The 21,488-nt window shown below is 35.5% G+C and overlaps 1 long non-coding RNA gene across 1 annotated transcript in view; it reads left to right on the top strand.

Moving 5' to 3' along the window:
- Positions 1–21,488, top strand: part of LOC144454454 (uncharacterized) — a 127,394-nt gene that overhangs the window by 664 nt on the left and 105,242 nt on the right. The gene's annotated exons all lie outside the window — the stretch shown is intronic.

Genomic DNA, 21,488 nt, shown 5'->3' on the forward strand with positions numbered 1-21,488 from the left:
AAACCCATTCCGTAACCTAATCCATGATTTCTGTGGTATTCGACTTTTTATTAACATAATAAATGAAAGGAACAATTACACAAAGATAAAATTCTTTGATTTCCACTGAAATGGGAATAGAAAAACTATTTCTTAGTCCATCCATTGAACTATGTTAATTATTTTAAAAGCAAATTTAATAGACACTTCTGGCTAGGTGATGGGCAGCTCAGCATTCTCGCTACTCTAGAACAGGTTTAAAAAAAAGAGTACAAGAGAAATGATCAAGAAATCTAAAGAGAAACTACATAGGTCAGCACAAAGAGATTGTCAGAAGCCTACAGACATAGGAAACGGGTTCAGCAAGAAAAGGCAAGTGCTGGAACATAGTTCATAGGACCCTTTCAGTACAGGGACCAGAGAAATTGTATAACCATGGACAAGAAGACTAGCACAGACCAGAGTTTAGGCAGGGACACCAGCTATGTCTTATCCTAGACCAGAATCAGGAACTCAGTCTAGTAGATCAGTAATCTTTTTTTTTTTCACCCTAGGATGTTGAAAGTTTTCAGCTTGCTAGCTTAAACTGCTCCCAAGTTTTTGAAGAACATAGACATAGTAGTCAGTAGCAGGACCTTGTATAATACAAATTAGAACCAATCAAAGCCCCACTTTTCATTCTTTTGTTGTTGTTCAAGTCATTTTTCAGTCCTGTCCAACTCTTTGTGACCTTTTTTGGGTTTTCTTGGCATAGATACTGGAGGAGTTTGCCATTTCCTTCAACAACTCATTACACAGATGAAGTAAGTTAGGCAAACAGGGTTAAATGACTTGCCTAGGCCACACAGCTCTTAAGTGTCTGAGTGATCAGATTTGAACTCAGGAAGAGAGAAGTCTTCCTGACTCCAAGCCTGACTCTCAATCCACTTTACCACCTAACTGCCTTACCTTTCCTTTTAGAAGTGTGCAAAGCCCTGCCCTGACCCAAAAACCCAGTTAAGGAAGAAGGCCTGAAAAATAAACAAAAGAAATTGATAATGAAGGTATGGGTCCAGAGAGGCCCAAGACACAAAGCCCAAAGAACATTACAACTTTTACAAGCAAAACCTCAAAGAAAAACATAGCTTTCCCATGAGACCTACTATAATGTTTTTAGTATTTTATTTTTATTTTTCCCCAGTTACATGTAAAAACAATTTTTAACATTCATTTTTAAAACTTTGAGTTCCAAATTTTCTCTCTTCCTCCTCAAACCCTGCTCCCCCCAGAAGGCAAGCAGTTCGATGTAGGTTATACATGTGTAATCTTGCAAAGTATATCCATAATAGTCATGTTGTGAAAGAAAACATAGACCAAAAAAAAAACCTCGAAAAACAGACTGAAAGAAAAATAAAGTAAAAAATAGGTGTGCTTCAGTCTGTATTCAGAAACCATCAGTTCTTTGTCTGGGGATGGATAGCGTTTTTCCTCATGTCCTGCTCATCATTTCTTAGAGTACAATAGTCTTTCATCATAATCAAATACCACCACTTGTTCAACCATTCCCTAATTGCTGGGCATCCCTTCAATTTCTAATTCTTTGCCCCCAGAAATGAACTATAAATATTTTTGTAGATATAGGTCCTCTTCCTTTTTTTTCTTATTTCTTTTGGGATACAGACCTAATAGTGGTATTGCTAGATCAAAGGGTATGCATGGTCTTGTAGCCCTTTGGGCATAGTTCCAAAGTGTTCTACAGAATGGTTGAATCCATTCAGAACTCCACCAACAGTGCTTTAATGTCTCATTATTCCCACATCCCTTCCAACACTTGTCATTTACCTTTTCTGCCCTATTAGCCAATCTAATAGGTATAAGGTAGTACCTCAGAATTGTTTTGATTTGCGTTTCTTCAAACAATAGTGAGTTAGAGTATTTTTTCATATGGCTATAGATAGCTTTGATTACTTCATCTGAAGACTGATCTTATTTTGGGGTCATTTATCAATTGGGGAATGGCTTTTTTTTTTTTATAAATTTGACTTAGTTCTCTATATGTTTGAGAAATGAGACCTTTCTCAGAAAAGCTTCAATTTTTTCTGTCTACATTTCCCTCCATCCTGTCCCCCTCCCCCCCTAGAATTCTTGGCAAAGAGGAACCAAGAGTTTGAAAATGTTAATATAAATAAGATCAATGTTATATAGGAAAGAATTAGAAATGAAATGAGAACTTTAGAGGAAAGAAATAAGAGAGTTAACAGTTTAGTACAGGAGGTCCAAAACTTACCAAAGAAACAGATATCCTGAAAATTAGAATGTATTAAGGACAAATCAATGATTCCTTGAGACAGCAATGAATAACAGATAAAAAATGAAAACACTAAAAAAAAAAAAAGAAAACTATCACATCTCCTGTCAAAAACAACTGATTATAAAATGGATCAAGGAGACATCATCAGTCAATCTTTGGGCTATCTGAAAAATGCAACTAAAAAGAAGTCTCAATGCCCTATTTAACAAGAAATATGAGAACAAGAGTGAAAAGTGAAAATAAAAGTAATTAGTCATTTTCTGAAAGAAAACCAAAACATGTCATAGCAAAACAGAAATGTCATAGCAAAATACAGTACTTCCAGGTCAAAGGAAAAAAAATACTGTAGGCAGCCAGAAAGAAAGAGATCAAGTATGAAGGAGCCATAGTCAGAATCACAAAACACTATGCAGCTACCACACTATAAAGGAGAGAAGAATTTGGAATACAATTTTCTAAAAGGCAAAAGAAAATAGCTTACAACCACAAATAACTTTCATGGCAAAGCAAAATTATCATAAGTGGGGAGAAGAGGAGGAGAGATGGATCTTTTATGAACTAGAGGGCTTCCAAGCCTGCCTGATGAAAAGTTAGAGATGAGAAGATAGTCTGAAATGCAATCAGAAGAATCAAGAAAAACCCTTCAGAACGCTAACAGTCTTCATTGGTTGTGGAGGGAGTTAAATAAGACAGAAAACTATCTTCAATGGTCATGGAGGAAATTAAAGAAGACAGAAGACTAGGAAATGGTTTTATTGTGCTTTTATGATCTTAAGGGAAAAAAAAAGGAGAAACAAAAAAGGGTGTGGTGTTTATTACCATACATAACTGGAGCATTTGAGAAGAAGATTATAAAAGCATGGAAGTAGTGGGTGTATCAGAAATCACATGAACCTCATTGTTATCTGAAGTGAGCAAAAAATGTTTTATGGACAGTTCAGGTGAAATGTAAAATGTCTAATTAGCAGTCTTGTGAACTGTTTTATATTCTAATAAGGCTTAAAAGTGTCAACCTCACAGTAGATTCTAACAGTAAAGTAACAAATTCTGTTATAAGTCATTCTGTTAATGCATAGTATGAATCTTTTACGTTTAACATTTCATTTGTGTTCTTTCTCATAATTACCCCACACATGATTGATATTTCATTGTTGAATACTTTATTATTCCCCTTGAACCTCCTCCAATGTGGTCTGGGCTCATTCTTTTGCTTAAAATGTATTAAAACTGCCTTTGAGACTTACTTAGCATCAGGCTGTTGATTTTGCCTACTATTCCCCTGAGATCTAGCTTTTTCCTCATGCTTTACTGGTGGACATTCATGGACATCTCAGAGGTAAGGAAGCTGCATTCAGCTGAAGCGAGAGGGTATATTTGCTGACTATACTTGTTGAAAATCCTTCCCTTGCTGTGGCCAGATATATTTCTATTTATTAACTGTGGGTGAACTATGTATATCTGATTTCATTCCAATCTCCTACTTACATTACTAGGATAACGGTCTGGCCTGAAACATGGGGTAACTTAAGCTTTGGATTAGCCCTAAACATTATCTGTGTTGAGATAACAGTTGAATCCATGGGAGCTGATGAGATCACCAATAGGAGTAATATAGAAGGAGAAAAGAAAAGACCCCAAACAGAGCTTTGGGAGAACCTGAATGAAAGTCCAGCAAAGGAGACAGGAGTAGGGAGAGGTAGGTGGAGAATCAAGAGAGGGCAATGTTATGAAAACCTGGAGAGAAGAGAGTATCAAGATGATTGACAGTGTCAAATACTGCAGAGAGGTCAAGAAGAATTAAGAAAAGGCCATTAGATTCAGCATTTAAGAGATCATTAGTAACTTTGAATGATGACATTGGAAGCTAGACTACAGAGGTAAGAAGAGAGTGAGAGGAAAAAAGTGGAGGTGACAATTATAGACACCTTTCTCAAGGTTAACCATGAAAGTAAGGAGAGATAAAGCATGATAGGTAGTAAGGATTGATGGATCAAGTGAAGATTTTTGAAGATGAGTGTGATTGTAGGCAGTAGGGAATCAGCCAGCAGATAGGGAGAGATTGAAGATTAGTGAGAGTAAAGATGATAGAGGAATCAATCTGAGGGAGAAGATACATGTTTGTTAATTGATTGATTGAGGGTATATTCACTACCTCCCAAGACAGACCATCTACTTGTAAACAGTTCTCAAAGAAAGTTTTTCTTTATGTTGAGAGAAAATTGCCTCTCTGCAACTTCTACCAAGTGATCCCAATTCCTTTGTCTAGAACTAAGTAAAACAAATCTAATCACTTAGAAAGAGAGTCGATATAGCAGAAAATGTACTGGATTTGGAATCAGAGGACCTGGGCTCCAACTATGGCTGTGATTATTGCTAACTTTATGACATTGAATGAATCATGTCTTATTAATGGCTCTCAGTTTCCTCATGTGTAAAATATAGGGGATAATCTTGGAAGTCCAATTCAGTGTAAAATCCTATATTTTCGTGATCCATTTTCTACATTATAGCTCAGGTACTGAAAGGCAGAAATCAGATTTCCTCTAATTTTTGTCTTCTATGAGAGAAATCACAAAACTCTCAGAGCCTCAATTTCTTTTCTTTTCTTTTCTTTTCTTTTCTTTTCTTTTCTTTTCTTTTCTTTTCTTTTCTTTTCTTTTCTTTTCTTTTCTTCCTTCCTTGCTTGCTTTCTTTCTTGCTTTTTGGTGAGGAAATTGGAGTTGACTTGCCCAGGGTCATACAGCTAGTAAGTGTCAAGTGTCTGAGGTCAGATTTGAACTCTAGTCCTCTTGACTCCAAGGCAGGAGGTCTATCCACTGTGCCACCTAGCTGCCCATAGCCTTCATTTCTTTATCTGAAAATAGAGATAATAATATTTTTTTTCTACCTCATAAGTTTTTTGTATTGTGGGCTCATATATTTGGGGTTGGACACAATCTTAAATGTCATGCAAACCAAATTTATCATTTTATATTGGGGCCTAAAGAAGTTAAGTTACTTTGCCCAATTTCATAAATGTAATAAATGGCAAAGTTGGGATTTGAACCCAGGTTCTATGACTCCAAATTCAGAACATTTTCTACCACACCAAAGTGCTTTGTAACTTTAAGTTATCATATAAACATTAGTTGTTATTATTTGTGGGGTTTGTTTTTAGAGAATATGAACATTTTCTTAGATTCCTGTAATGTTACAGATGATTAAAAGTCATCTGCTTAACGCTTTGTATTACACCTATCACAGTGCCATATATAAGTAGAAACATTTGCTCATGATGATAATATCATGTTACTTGAAATGCAGAATAAATATTAACCCATTATGACAAAGCCTGTTATTATAAAACCTATTATCATACTTTACCAACATTCTGTAAAACCATCGAGGAAAAAAGGCAACACTTTCTTCAGAAAATGATTTGCAGGGACAAGCTACCTATAAACTACTTTTAATACTCTCAGAACAATGATTTTATCTAAAAGTCATCAATTTGGGATCGTCTTAAGTTTCCCTTACTGTTTTTAGTTGTTACTCTCTTACCCTTTACTGTCAATAGAAGCAGAAGGCTGTATTTTGCCCTCTCATGCATAGGAATGGTTTTGAGAATATACAAGTGACATTGAAATATTGATTCTCCCTTTATACTATTTTGTTTGCTGATTTCATTAATTTCCATAGATTCAATTATTTCTATGCTGATGATTCTCATTCTTGCTTACCTGTTCCTTATCTCTATCCTAACCTCTTGATTCACTTCTCCAACTGCCTATTGGGCATATTGAACTTGGTAGGCCTTAATGTATTAAATTCTACATATCCAAAAACTGAATCCATTATCTTTTCTCCCAAAGCTTTTCTTCTTAACTTCTCTATTACTCTCAAGATTACTGCCATCTTCCCAGTCACCCAGGATTGCAACCCAGATTTCACCTTCAACTCCTCACTCTCTCCCTTCTCCTTCACCTGGTTCATTCTGTTTCTGAGGTCCATGGATATTGCCTTCTTAACTTCTCTCATGTATGGCCCAGTTTCTTCTCTGACACTGTCATTACTCTGATTCAGGCCCTTAGCACCTCACACCTGGACTGTTGAAATAACCTGCTGGTTGGTCTCCGTGCCAGTATCTCTCCTCCCTAGTTCATCCTCCACTCAGCTGTCAAATTGATCTTCCTAAAGTTCAGGTCTGATTATGTCACACCCCTCCTCAGTAATCTCTAACAGTCCCCTTCAGGATCAAATATACCATTTTCTTTTCACATTCAAAGTCCTTACGTAATCCTGACATGCTTTGGGATCCAGTTACACTGGCCTTGTGCTTATCTTGTGTGGTTCTTTGCACAAGATAATCCATCTGACTGGGCATTTTTACTGGCTATCCCTCATGCCTAGAATTCTCTCTCTCCTTATCTCTACCTCCTCTACCAAGGTTTTACTTTAAGTCTCAGTTAAAATCCTATCTTCTAAAAGAAGTCTTTTTTTCATCCCCTTTAATGCTAGTGCTTTCCCTTTATTGATTACCTCCAATTTATCATATATATGTTTTTTAATCTTGTTTGTACATAGCTGTTTGCATGATGTCTCCCCATTGGATTTGACCTACCTTAGAGTGAGGATTATCGTCTACCTTTCTTTGTATTCCCAGCACTTAGTACAGTTCCTTGCTCACAGTTGCTTAAATAAACAGTTGTTGACTGGCAAATAAATGCTTTGCAGCATAATTTAGACATTATACTGCCAAGCCCCTTTCCTTTCTGCTTTTTTTTCATCATATGTCTTGAAATTCTTGATCTTTTGTTCCTAGATAAATTTTATTATGATTTTTTCCTAGGTTGATGAAGTAAGCAGTTTGTAGTTCCATTTGTATTTCACTAAATAAGTAAAATGACTTAGGTAGTACTGTCATTTTTATTATTCTGGCTCTGAGTACCTATTAGCAATTAGCATTCCTCCAATATTTGTGTTTGTTTTTATTTCTGTAAAGAATGTTTTTCCCCATTATATTAATATAGTGCCTATGCAAATTGGTAGGAGACTCTCAAGAGTTTTATGGATTTTGAAGATATTTTAAATGGAATTTCTCCTTTTAATCTCTTTTTGCTAGGTTTTGTTGGTAACATATTGACAAAGTGATTGTGTGGATTTATTTTATATCCTGTAAATTTAATGAATTTATCATTTTGATTAATTTTAGTCAACTCTCTGGGATTCTCTAAGCAAACCATCATATCATTTGCAAAACTGATAATTTTATTTCCTATTTCTTTATGTTTTATTCTTTCCATTTCTTTTTATTGTATCATTTCTATCGCTAGCATTTTAGCACCATCTCAAATTTTAGTGATGATAATGGATATGCTTATTTTATCCCTGAGAAGATTAAAAAGGCTTCTAGTTTATCCTTGTTACATAAAATGTCCTATATTTATTTTTAGATAGAGACTATTAAATGTATAAAGAAAAATCCATTTATTCCTGTATGTTTAGTGGTTTTCATTTAAAAAAAACAATGGAACTGGGTCTTCTATTTTGTCAAAAGCCTTTTATGCATCTGTTATCATCTATCAAATAGGATTTTTGTTGTTCTTGTTATTAATATAGGTCTGTTAAGTTTATAGTCTTCACAATATTAAATTAACTGTACATCTTGATAGAAATCCCAACTGGTCATTATGTATAATTTTTTTATATGTAACTGTAGCCCTTTTTCTAATATTATATTTCAAATTTATCAATATTCATTAGGGGTATTAGTTATACTACATATTAAATATGTTGGTCATTATGGATATTATTTCTTATATGTGATTAATTTATTAGAACAGAAATTGAATTAGATAACTTCCCTTGCAACTCTTTCATTTTATGACCCTGAAGCCATCTCCTGTCTCTTCTTTTGTTTCTAATTTATTTATTATAAAATATTCATTTTTTAAAAATTGAGCTCCCAATTCTTTCCTTCTCTCTTGTGTATTGAGAAAGCAAACAATGTACCCTTTTGGTATGTGAAGTCATACAAAACATATTTTCTTATTAGCCATGTTACAAAAAAGAAAAAGGCAAGAAAGATAAAAGAAGTGAAAAACAATGTGTTTCAATCTGTATTCATAGTTCATCAGTTCTTTCTCTGGAGGTGGATAGCATTTTTCATCATGAGACCTTTGGAACTGTTTTGGATAACTGTATTGATCAGAATAGCTGTCTTTTATTATTGTTATCTTTACAAAAATGCTTTTACTATGCACAATGTTCTTTTAATTCTGCTCATTTCATTTTGCAGCATATCATATAAGTCTTCCCAGGTTTTTTTGAAAGCATCTCCTTCATCATTTCTTATAACACAATAGTATTTTATCACAACCATTTACCACAGCTTGTTTAGCTATTCCTCAGCTGAAAGGCATGCCATCAATTTCCAAATCTTTGCCAGCACAAAAGGAGCTCCTATAAATATTTTTGTACATATAACCCCTTTTCCTCTTTTTTTTTCTAAAAAAAATTCTCTTTGGAATACAGACCTAGTAGTGGTATTGCTGGGTCAAAGGGTATACACAATTTTATAGCTCTGGACATAGTTCCAAACTGTTCTTCAGAATAGTTGAACCATTTCACAACTCCACCAATAGTGCATTAGTGTTCCTATTTTTCCATATCCCCTAGAGCATTTGTCATTTTCCTTTTGTGTCATGTTAGCCAATCTGATAGGTGTGAGGTAGCACCTTGGAGTTGTTTTTATTTGCATTTCTCTAATTATTAGTGATTTAGAACTTTTTTATATGGATATCAATGGCTTTGATTTCTTTTTATGAAAACTGCTTATTTAGATTCTTTGACCATTTATCAATTGGGGAATGGCTCTTGTTTTTACAAAATTGTCTCAGTTTCCTACATATTTAAGAAATGAGCCCTTTATCAGAGCAACTTGATGGAATTTCTCTATCTCTCACCAGTTTCCTACTTTCCTTCTAATTTTGGCTACATTGGTTTTGTTTGTGCAAAACCTTTTTAATTTCATATAATCAAAATTATCCATTTTACTTCCAGTGATCCTCTCTATCTCTTCTTTGGTCATAAACTCCTCCCTTAGTTTCTCCATAATCTGGTGAATGTTGGCAATTTGGTCTCTGTTTCCTTTACCTCTTCCAGAAACCAGCCTGCACTTGGTGTAATTCTCAGTTCACATATTGCTGAAGCCTAGCTTGCATAATCTTTTTTTTTCCAGCCTAACACAATTTATTTTTTTAAATATAAATTTATTTATTTTTAGTTTTCAACATTCCCTTCCACAAGTTTCTGAGTTCCAAATTTTCACCTCATCTCCCCCTCCCCCCCAAGATGTCATGCATTCTGAATATCCCTTCCCCTACTCTGTCCTCTCTTCTATCTCTCTCCCCTTCTCTTATCCCCTTCCCCTTCTATTTTCCTGTAGAGCAGGATAGACTTCTGTACCCCATTTCCTATATTTATTTCCCAGTAGCATGTGAAAACATTTTTTTAAACATATGTTTTTAAAACTTTAGGTTTCAAATTTTCTCTCTTCCTCCCTCCCCACCCACCCTCATTGAAAAGGCAAGCAACTCAATATAAGTTGTACATGTGCAGTTATGCAAAACACATCCATAGTAGACATGTTGTGAAAAACTAACTCTATTTCCCTTAATCCTATCCTGCCCTCCCATTTATTCTATTCTTTCTTTTGATCCTGTCTCTCCTCAGAAGTATTTACTTCTGATTAACCCCTTTCCCAATCTGCCCTCCTCTCTATCATCCCCCTGTTCTCTTGTCCCTTTCCCCCCTATTTTCCTGTAGGGTAAGACAGATTTCCATACCCAATTGAATGTGTATGTTATTCCCTCCTTAAGCCAAATCCTATGAGAATAAGATTCACTCATTCCCTCTCACCTTCCCCTGTTTCCCCTTCCACTGTAAGAGACTTTTCTTTGTTTTTTTTGTGAGATAATTTACCCCATTCTACCTCTCCCTTTCTTCTTCTCCAAATATAATCCTCTCTCATCCCTTAATTTTATTCTCCAGATATGACCCCTTAATCTTCAGCTCACCCTGTGCCCTCTATCTATCTATCTATATGTACAATTTTTTTTCCTCCAACTACCCTAATACTGACAAAGGTCTCACGAGTTATAAATATCATCTTTCCATGCAGGAATGTAAACAGTTCAATCTTAATAAGTCTCTTATGATTTCTTTCCTGTTTACCTCTTCATGTTCCACTGAGTCCTGTATTTGAAAGTCAAATTTTCTATTCAGCTCTGGTCTTTTCATCAGGAATGCTTGAAAGTCCTCTATTTCACTGAATGACCATTTTTTCCCCTGAAGGATTATACTCAGTTTTGCTGGGTAGGTGATTCTTGGTTGTAATCCTATCTCCTTTGCCCTCCGGAATATTATATTCCATGCCCTGCGGTCCTTTAATGTAGAAGCTGCTAAATCTTGTGTTATCCTGATTGTGTTCCCACAGTACTTGAACTGTTTCCTTCTGGCAGCTTGTAATATTTTCTCCTTGACCTGGGAACTCTGGAATTTGGCTACAATATTCCTAGGAGTTTTCCTTTGGGGATCTCTTTCAGGAGGAGACTGTGGATTCTTTCAATTTCTTTTTGCCCTCTGGTTCTATATATCAGGGCAGTTTTCCTTGATAATTTCTTGAAAGATGATGTCTAGGCTCTTTTTTTGATCATGGCTTTCAGATAGTCCAATAATTTTTAAATTCTCTCTCCTGGATCTATTTTCCAGGTCAGTTGTTTTTCCAATGAGATATTTCACACTGTTTTCTAATTTTTCATTCTTTTGGATTTGTTCTACTGTGTCGTGATTTCTCATAAAGTCACTATCTTCCAATTGCTCTATTCTAATTTTTAAGGAAGTATTTTCTTCAGTAAGCTTTTGGACTTCCTTTTCCATCTGGCCAATTTTGCTTTTTAGGGCATTTTTCTCCTCATTGGCTTTTTGGACCTCTTTTGCCATTTGGGTTAGGCTATTTTTTAAGGTGTTATTTTCTTCAGTATTTTTTTTGGGTCTCCTTTAGCATCACTCTCAGTTTTTCCTCTACTTCTCTAACTTGCTTCTCAAAATCGTTTTTGAGCTCTTCCATGGCCTGGGACCAGTTCATATTTTTCTTGAGGCTTTGGATGTAGGGGCTTTGACTTTGTTGTCTTCTTCTGGTTGTATATTTTGGTCTCCTTTTTCACCAAAGTAAGATAATATAGTCTGACTCCTTTTGTGCTGCTTGCTCATGATCCCGGCCAATTACTTGAGTTTTAAACTCTTTGTCAAGGTACCAATCTGCTTCCAATGTGGAGAATGTACTGTCCCAAGCTTCGGGGGTTTGTACAGCTGTTTTCAGAGATACTTGTAGGGACCTGTAAATTTTCAGTTCTTCCAAGGTGGTATGATAAGGGGTGAGGTTTTTACTCCTTTCCTGGCCTTCGACTACAAGTACTCCTTTCTGTCCTGTAACTGTGAGGAGGGGCTCCTCTTCACAACCACTACAAGCTCCACCAAGCCAGTGCTCCTCCTCAACCCAGCACCGCTGCCCAGAACTGTGGCCCAGATCCAAATACGGGCAAAGGAAGAGATTCCTGCCTCAGCACTGGCAAAGAGATCCCTGCAATCCCTCTCTGATCAGCCACTGGATTCCCCCTCAGTCTGTGGGCTGGAAGCTCGGGAAGCAGCTGCCCTGTCACAGGGCCACACTCTTGGGGAATGGAGCTGAAACCCGCCTTCCTTTCTCAGGCACCGACAGAAACAGACTTTTCCCACTGACCTTCTAATTTGTCTTTGGCATTGGTGGATTGAGGAGTCTGGAAACCTCCACAGCTGCCCGAGATTCAGTCCTCTGAGGCCTGCTCCAGGTTTGCTGCAGCCTGTGCACCCACGCTGTTGCCTGTGCACCCACGCTGCACTGTGCTCCCAGCCCCGCGTGACACACCTTTCTGATCAATCATCCAGGTTGTCTTGGGCTGGAAATTTGTTTCAGTCTGTCTTTTTGTGGGTTCTGCTGCTTCAGAATTTGTTTAGAGCCATTTTTTATGAGTATTTGTAGGGGTTTGGAGGAGAGCTCAAGCAAGTTACTGCTTTCACTCCACCATCTTGGCTCCGCCTCCTAGCTTGCATAATCTTAAGCATAGATTTGCTTGGGTGTGAAATGAATAAAGGTTTTGTTTTAACTGACTGTATAGAGCTTTTCCACCTTTGTCTACAAAGTGTATAATCAATCTTATTTCTATATTGACTGTCTGATCATGTCTATGTGTAGAGCTGCTTTGCGTTGTTGAAAAAGAATGTTTACTAAGACCAGTGATTTATCTTGAGAAAACTCTATTAATCTATCCTGCTTCTTTTTGTACTCTAAGGCCAAAGTTGCCTATTACTCTAATTATCTTTTTATTTCCTACTTTAGCATTTTAATCCCCTATGATGAATGTAACATTTTTTGGGTGCTATTTCTAGAAGATGTTGTAGGTCCTCATTGAACTGATCAACTTTGGCCCCTTTGGCATCAGTGGTTGAGGTATAGATTTGTATTACTATGATATTGAATGGTTTGCCTTGGATTTGAATAGATATTCCGTAATTTTTGAGATTATATCCCAGTATTGCTTTTCTTGACTTTTATTGACTACGAAGGCTACTCCATTTCCTCTAAGAGATTCCTGCCCACAATAGTGTGTGTGTGTATGTGTGTGTGTGTGTATATAATGATCTCCTCAAAAATATTTGTTAAACTCTTCTTTGAATTTGTTGTGTCTGGGAAGTAAGAACTAATTGTGAAATAGGTTGGCATTCAAGGCCAAAATAAAACCATAGATGTAAACATATGGCACATTCCAACATTTCAATTCATCAAACATTTATGAAGTACTTCCTGTGTTTAAGATACTGTTCTGGGTGGCTGGGATACAAATGAAAGAAACAATCCAGTTCCTGCTCATCAAAAGTTTATAATCTAGTAGAGACTGGACATGTATACAAACTACTGTAAGACAAAGTACGTGCACATAAATGGATAGAAGTCACAATAGTATTGGGAGAGATTCAAGAAGGTGATCTCCATTTCCAAATTATGAGGTAAAGAAAGAATTTATGAAGCAGAAATAAAACTAAGCAGGATGTCATAGTGGGGAAAAAATACAATGCGAAGAGTGGGAAATTAGATTTGGCTCTAAAATATGTTGGTCAAAATCTTGACTTTTACTTCCATAAGTTGTATAACCTTGGATAAATCAACTCAGTTCTCTGGGTATAAATTTTTTCATGTTAAAAAAAAGAGCATTGGGAAGACTGTTCTATGTATTAGGTTTAATTTGGTCCCCTCATGATGTAAATAACATAAGGAGAAATATCACTTGTAGGTAGTAAATGATTAACAACTGGCTTTCTAAAACAAACAAAAAGTTCAACCAACAAAATAATGAATCAATGATTTTTGGTATGTCAGTTTCTGAGACATAAAACTCACAGAGATATTTTAGCATTAGGCTCTCCCTTTCCTCTAACAGACCCCCTGAGTGTGGGACATACACAGAAAATTAAGGTAGGGAGCTATTCTTTGACCCAGCTTTAAAATGCCTATTTTTTCTCTCTATGCCTGTCACCATTGCCTTTACCTTTTTTTCTCACTATAACATTCTGTTTAGTTTTATTTTTTCTTCCATGAAATTTTTTACCTCATAATTTGGAAATGAATCTTATCTTCTTTGAATCTCTCTTGATATTGGTATAACTTCTATCCATTTATTTGTATATACCTTGTGTTATTATTATTATTAGGGTTGTACATAACCCAGCAGGCTTAATTGGAAGAGGTCCATGTGTAAGCACTGGTAGCATAGGACCTCTCTCCTCCCTTCAATTCCTTCCTCTTGGTTTTCTTTTGCCTTAAGGAAGTACCTCTACCCCATCTAGGGATCAATTTACATTTAAATTATTGATCTCCTTCTGTTTGTAAGCTTTTTTTAAATGGAACTGAAGAGTAGAATTCAAACCCATATCCTCTGATTCCAAATTCAAACCTTTTCTCACAATATTACTGTAAGTAAAGGCCCTCTGTAAAAATCAGTTACATACTAAAGCCTGGAATTAAAGAACTTACTAGTTTTTCAATTTAGATCAGGGGTGGACAACCTTCAGCCTTGATGCAAGATGTAGCCTTCTAGGTCCTCAAGTGTGGCCCTTTGACCAAATCCCAACTTCAAAGAACAAATCCCCTTAATAAAAGGATTTGTTCTGTAAAACTTGGACTCAGTCAAAAGGCCACCCTTGAGGGCCTAGAAGGCCACGTGAGACCTTGATGTTGGAGGTTTTCCACCCCTGGTCTAGATGTTTTAGATGCTATTCCCCTCTCACACTTTGTGAAAGACTGCTTAACTTGTCAGGAAGGTTTGATTCTTTATGGTGTGTACTTTCCAAAGCAGAAGACCTAATTTACAAGGAAGAAAGAACCTATCAAGTGTCTCTGACCAAAAGAGAATAGAAAAATGGGGAACTTAGAAGAAAGGAGAGGGAATTATTAAATGGTCCCTTCAGGAACTCCTTTGATAAAACCAGATCCACACTTTGAGCAGATCTGATAATGGTAGAAGTCAGTCATGGGCAAAAATGAACTTAGTAGATCTGTGTGATATAAATTCCTCAGTTAGCCTGACGACCCTCTTGCTTGGGGGTGGAAAGGTATATGTGAGGAAATTCCAGAATTTAATAAAAGCCTGGTGAGAACAATAACATAGATCTAGTATGTGATATCATACTAGGAGGCTATATTAAGAGTGAGGAAGACCAGTTAGGAGGCTATTATAATAGTCTAGATGAGAAATAACGATGACCTGTGTACTAGGACAGTAACTGTGGGAGTGTCAAGGAATTCTTGTGCATAATTCTTCAAGTCCTGTAATTTCACCTTATATTTTTAGAATAATTTTTTTCAAAGGGTGGGATAATAATTTAAATCCTTGTAATAGCAGCTTGCCATGTGGCACAGGATGTTGTAATTTTAGTGAAACTCTTTAGGCAAATCATTGATAGAAAGTTTAAAAAAAAGTATAGGCAGGTGAACTAATATTACCTTGTGCTTCTTTCAGGTTTTGCTCTGGAGTTATCTGTTACTAAAAGATGTAGAATTTCAATTCTAAGAAAGGGAGCCATTGTGTGATATTGTTTAGAAAAACAAGCCAAATTGTATACTAAAGTGCTTTATGAAGCAAATATATGTGGAAATTTTATTTATTTTTTATTTATCTCCATTTTTATCCCCCTTTTATTTATCTTCCACTCCCCCACTCCTCCGTTCTCTGCAAAGGGGAAGTAAATAATCTTATGTAGTTCAAAATTTATAACCAAGTAGCAAAGGAATGAAATCAAGATAGAGAAAAGAGAAAATATCCTGAGAGATATTGATAAGATTATACGAAGAGATGTCCAAGGAAAATGGTAAATGTTTTAGTTGAAGCACTGAAAACTAAAATGAAAAGTAGTGTTGTAAAATACACAATGAAAACAGTTCTACAAGATCTTTTCCATTAAAAAGTTTTTACAAGGAAAATTAATTATATGTCCACCAGATGTCAGTATAATGTAAATCTTATATCATGTAGCACTACATTGAAACAATTTAAGTTTTATTCTGATAGACTCTATCACTTTTTTAAATTAAAAAAAATTCTTTTAGTTCCAAATTCTCTCCCTCCCTCCAACCCTCTCCCACTTATTGAGAAGGTAAGCAATACAATATCCATTATACATATTAAGTCATGCAAAACATTAAATTTTGTCTCTAAGATTTGTAGACTGTAAATAGAAAGAACAGTTCCAGGAATATTTATTATGGTATTAGCCATATTATGGGAAAATTTTCAAGGATGCAGGCATATCATTTGAAAGAAAATATAAGAACTATTCAAGGGCAGTAATTACAGACTGTGTTGTATTATAGTTATTTATGTATGTGAATTATTACTAGATTTTAACACTATTAGATCATAAGCTTTTAGAAGGCTAGGACTGTTTTATTTCATTTATATATCTCCAATATCTAGAAAAGTGTCCTGCAAAAAATAGAACCTTATTAAAAATTTCTTCAAATGTAGCCAGTTGTGCAAAAGTAGCTTCACTAGTGATAGTGAAGTGGGTGGCTAGTAAGTTTGTTTGCCAGTGTTACCTAATATATAGACATAGCATTAGGTTTCTTTTTGGTATCTTAAGGAACACCCAGAAGGCTCCTCTATAATCAAATATCTTTCCCACTCAGGTGGAACAGTATCTAATATCACATAACTAGAAATTCATCTTTGTGTTTGGCATTGTCCTCTTTCTGAAGGCCTAATTAAAAATGCAAATACCCTTGCTTTCAGGAATGTAGAAAATATCCTTCCTTTAAAATTTTACCTAACTCCAAACCTTCTGGTATGGTCATACATTTTCTCTGGTAGAAATATCAAGATTAAAAGAGATCAGCAGTCCAGCTCTTCTGCTTTGTCCAATATAAGAAGAAAAGTTGGTAAAATGCTTGCTCTTGATGCCCTAAGACAGGGATGGAGAACCTGTCAAGGCCACAGATTCCCCACCTTCCCCACCCCTGCAAAAGACCTAGTTGCCATTGTTAGAGAATGCCTTGTCTATCCAGAATATCTTGGGAAATGAAGAAGACTATGGTTAAGATTGAGGTTCTAGGGCATATTAGGTCTCTAGAGGTTACCAGTTCCAGTGTGTGTGTGTGTGTGTGCGTGTGTGTGTGTGTGTGTGTGTGTGTGCGCATGTATAAAATCCTGCCTAATAGGCTGTACTATGGAGGCTTTTGTGTGACATCAACATTGGTAAAATACGAGGGAAGGAAACAGAGAGAATATCTGAAAAGTATTAATGAGCATAGCAGAAGTTTAAAGACATCATGATTTGGGGTCTGTACACTTAATTCTACTGTAATCCCTAGGCCTAGTTTCTCTTTGGAGGTACATCTAATCTCACCAATTGACTATTGGATATTTGAAACTAAATAATTCAGAAATGTCTGAACTTTAACATGTCCAAAACTGAACGCTACATTTTCCACAAACCTTACTCCCTTCCAAACTTCCCTGTTATTGTGGAAGACACCACAAATCTTCCAATTTCCCAGGTTCACACTCTTGATATTATCCTGTATCCCTTACTCTCCCTTACCTCAGCTATCCAATCAGTTGCCAAAATTTGTCATTTTTATATCTACAACTTTTCTCTCCTCTGACCCTTTCGCTCCATTCACATAACTACAACTTTAATTCAGGCTCTCATCAACAGTTTCCTAGATTATTGTGGCAACCTCCTAGTTTTCTCCCTGTTCAGATCTCTCACCATTCCAGATCACCCTACACACTGCTGCCAAAGTGCTTGTCCTTCAATGCAGATCAGATGTTATAACTCCCTTACTCAATCAATTCTTGTGGCTTCCTATTGCCTCTAAAATAAATATACTCTTTTGTCTGATTTTTAAAGCACTATTCAGCCTGGCTCCAACTTACATTTCCAGCCTCATTAAACATTATTTTCCCTCCTGAACTCAGTGATATTGCCAAACATCTTTTTCTCTGTTCTTCCCTCTCCCATCTCTATTTCATAGTATTGACTATCTTTCATAAATGTAGAATTCATTATTACATCTACCTTATAAAGCCCCTTTTCAAGACCTAGCTCAAGTATCATATGTTCTATCAAATCTTTCCTGGCCCTCCAACTGCTAATGCCTTCTTTGCCAAACTACCTTTTATTTAATTACTTCATTTTTATTTTCTATTTATTTGCTTTATGCTATATAAATTCATATATGAACTTCTCTCCCCCATTAGCATGCAAACACTTTGTAAATAGAAATTGTTTCATTTTTGGCATTTGTATCCCCTAAGTCTAGCCCATAGTGCCTGGTAAATATTAAATATTTATCAAATATTTGTTTTTTGATTTATTAATATGCAAGCTGCTGGAATTTGACAATGACATCTGCTTCTGGAACATCAATATTAAGTATTTGGGCAGATTGGATTGCCATATTATGCACTTATCATTATTATTATAATTTTGAAAGTATTTTATTTTTTCCCAATTAAATGTTAAAAACAATTTTTAACATTAATTTTTAAAAAATTTGTGTTCCTGTATAACCTATGTAAAATTGCTTGCTTTCTCAATATGGTTGGAGGGAGAGTGAGGGAGATAGTTTGGAACTCAAAATTTGAAAAAAAAATGTTACAATTGATTTTACACATAATCAGGGGTAAATATTGAATTAAAAAGTGAAAAAAATCGCATTCCAAATTCTTTCCCTTCTTCCTTTATCCCCTCCTTGAGAAGAAAAGCAATTTGATATAGGTTATGATAGAGGTAGTCATGCAAAACATATTTCTGTACTAGTTCTTTTTGTAAAAGAAAACACAACCCCCTCAAAACCGAACACACAAAAAATAAAGAAACTTTAAAAAAATATGCTTCAATCTGCATTCAGACTCCATCAATTCTTTCTCTGGAGATGGATAGCATTTTTCATCATAAGTCCTTTGAAATTGTCTTGGATCGTTGTATTTCTGAGAATAGCTAAATTATTCACAGTTGATCACTATATGATATTGCTATTGCTCTGTACAGTGTTCTCCTGGTTCTGCTCATTTAATTTATATCAGTTCATACCTGTCTTTCCAGGTTTTTCTGAGAGTATCCTACTTGTCATTTCTTACAGTATAATATTATTCCATCACAACCATATAGCACAACTTGTTCAGCCATTCCCTGATTGCTTGGCATCTCCCCGATTTCCAGTTCTTTGCCACCACTAAAAGAGCTGCCATAAATATTTTTGTACATGTAGATCTTTTTCCTTTTTGGCTTTTTGTCTCTTTTGGGATACAGAACTAGTAGTGGTATTGCTGGATCAAAGAGTATGTATGATTTTATAGCCATTTGGGAATAGTTTCAAATTACTGCCCAAAATGATTAAATTAGTTCACAACTCCACTAACAGTGCATTAGTGTCTCAGTTTTCCCACCTGCTCTCCAATATTTGTCATATTCCTTTTCTGTCATATTAGCCAATCTAACAGGGGTGGAGTGGCACCTTAGAGTTATTTTAGTTTGCATTTCTGTAATCAGTGATTTAGAGCATTTTTTATATGACTATGATATGTTTCATTACCTGATCTGAAAATTGCCTATTTATATCCTTTAACCATTTATCAATTGGAGAATGACTTTTTTTTATATAAATTCAACTCAGTACTCTATATTTAAGAAATGAGGCCTTTATCAGAGAACTTGCTATAATTTTGTTTTGCAGTTATGATTACTGTGTATTTCCCTCCATACTATTTTCTTCATTTATCCTTTTCTCTTTCTACGTTCACCCTGTCCATTCTCAAACTACCGCCTCCTTCAATCTGCCCTTTCTTCTATCCATCCCCCAGTCCTTATGTGCCCTTCCTCAGCTACTTTCCTGTGGGGTAAGATGGATTTCTTTACCTAACTCAGTGTGTGTGTCATTTCCTCTTTGAGCAATTCCAATGAGAATAAAGTTCAAATGTTCCACCTTTTACCTCCTCAATCTTCCCATTCATTGCAAAAGCTCTTTCATGCCTCTTTTATGTCAGATAATTTATCGTATTCTACCTTATCTTTTACCCTTCTCCCAGTGCATTTTTCTTTCCCACCCCTTAATTTTATTTTTAAAGATATCATCCCATCGTATTCAACTTACACCCTTGTCCTTTGTCTATATATACTCCTTTAAACTACCCTAATAATGATAAAGTTATTAGAAGTTACAAGTATCATCTTGCCATGTAGGAATGTAAACAGTTTAACCTTATTGAATCTCTTGTGATTTCTCTTTCCTGTTTACCTTTTTATACTTCTGTTGAGTCTTTCATTTGAAATTGGAATTTTCTATTCATCTCTGGGCTTTTCATTAAATGTCCATTTTCCCCCCTGAATGAATAAAGTCCTTTTCACTAGGTAGGTGATTCTTGGTTGTAATCCTTTGCCTTCCAGAATATCACATTCTAAACCTTTTTATGCTTTCATGGAGAAACTGCTAAATCTTGAGTTATCCTGACTGTGGCTCCTTGATATTTGAATTGTTTGTTTCTGTCTGCTTGCAATATTTTCTCCTTGACCCAGGAGTGCTGGAATTTGGATATAATATTTTTGTCAATTTTCATTTTGGGATCTCTTTCAGGTGGTGATCAGTGGATTCTTTCCATTTATATTTTACCCTCTGGTTCTAGAACATCAGTGCAGTTGTCCTTGATAATTGTTTGAAAGATGCTGTCCTGCCTCCTTTTATTTTTGATCATGGCTTTCCAGTAGTCCAATAATCCTTAAATTATCTTTCCTGCCTCTCTTTTCCAGGTCAATTGTTTTTTCAATGAAATAATTCACATTTTCTTCTATTTTTCATCCTTTTCATTTTGTTTTATTGTTTCTTGATGTTTCATAGAATCATTAGCTTCCAGTTGCCCAAATCTAATTTTTAAGGAATTATTTTCCTCTGTGAGCTTTTGTACACCCCTTTTTTCCATTTGGTTAATTCTGCTTTTTAAGGAGTTCTTTTTTGCAGTGAATTTCTGTACCTTTTTTTTCCACGTGGCCAATTTTACTTTTAAAGAAGTTCTTCTATTCAGTAGATTTTTTGTCTCCTTTACAATTTGGCCTATTCTGTTTTTTAAGGTGTTATTTTCTTCAATATGTTTACCAAGTTGTTGACTCTTTTTTTCAGGTCTTTTTTCCATCACTGCCACTTCTTTTCCCAACTTTTCCTCTAACTCTTTTTTTAAAACTCTTTGAATTCTTCCAAGAATTCTTTTTCAGACTGAGACTTAATCACATTTTTCTTTCAGGCTTTGGACATAACAGTTTTGACTTTATTGTCTTCTGAGTTTGTGTTTTGATCTTCCCTATCATCATAGTAACTTTTTATGGTCAGGTTCTTTTCAGTTTGCTTGCTTGTTTTTTGTTTGTTTGTTTTTGTTTTTGTTTTTTGCTCATTTTCCAGTCTATTTCTTGACTTACAACTTTATGTTAAAGTTGGGCTCTGCTACTGGGGTGGTGGTGGCACTGTCCCTAGCTTTGGTTTTTTGTGCAGCTGTTTTTAGAGTTAGTTGTGGGGTTTTTTTTTATAAGTTTTCAGTTCTCCTAAAGTATTACGATCTAAGGAGAGATTTGTTTACTACTGTCCTGATTTGTGTAC

This window comes from Phascolarctos cinereus, unplaced genomic scaffold (assembly GCF_003287225.1).
Source record: "Phascolarctos cinereus isolate Bilbo 61053 unplaced genomic scaffold, phaCin_HiC Scaffold_726;HRSCAF=1367, whole genome shotgun sequence".
Taxonomy (NCBI): Eukaryota; Metazoa; Chordata; class Mammalia; order Diprotodontia; family Phascolarctidae; genus Phascolarctos; species Phascolarctos cinereus.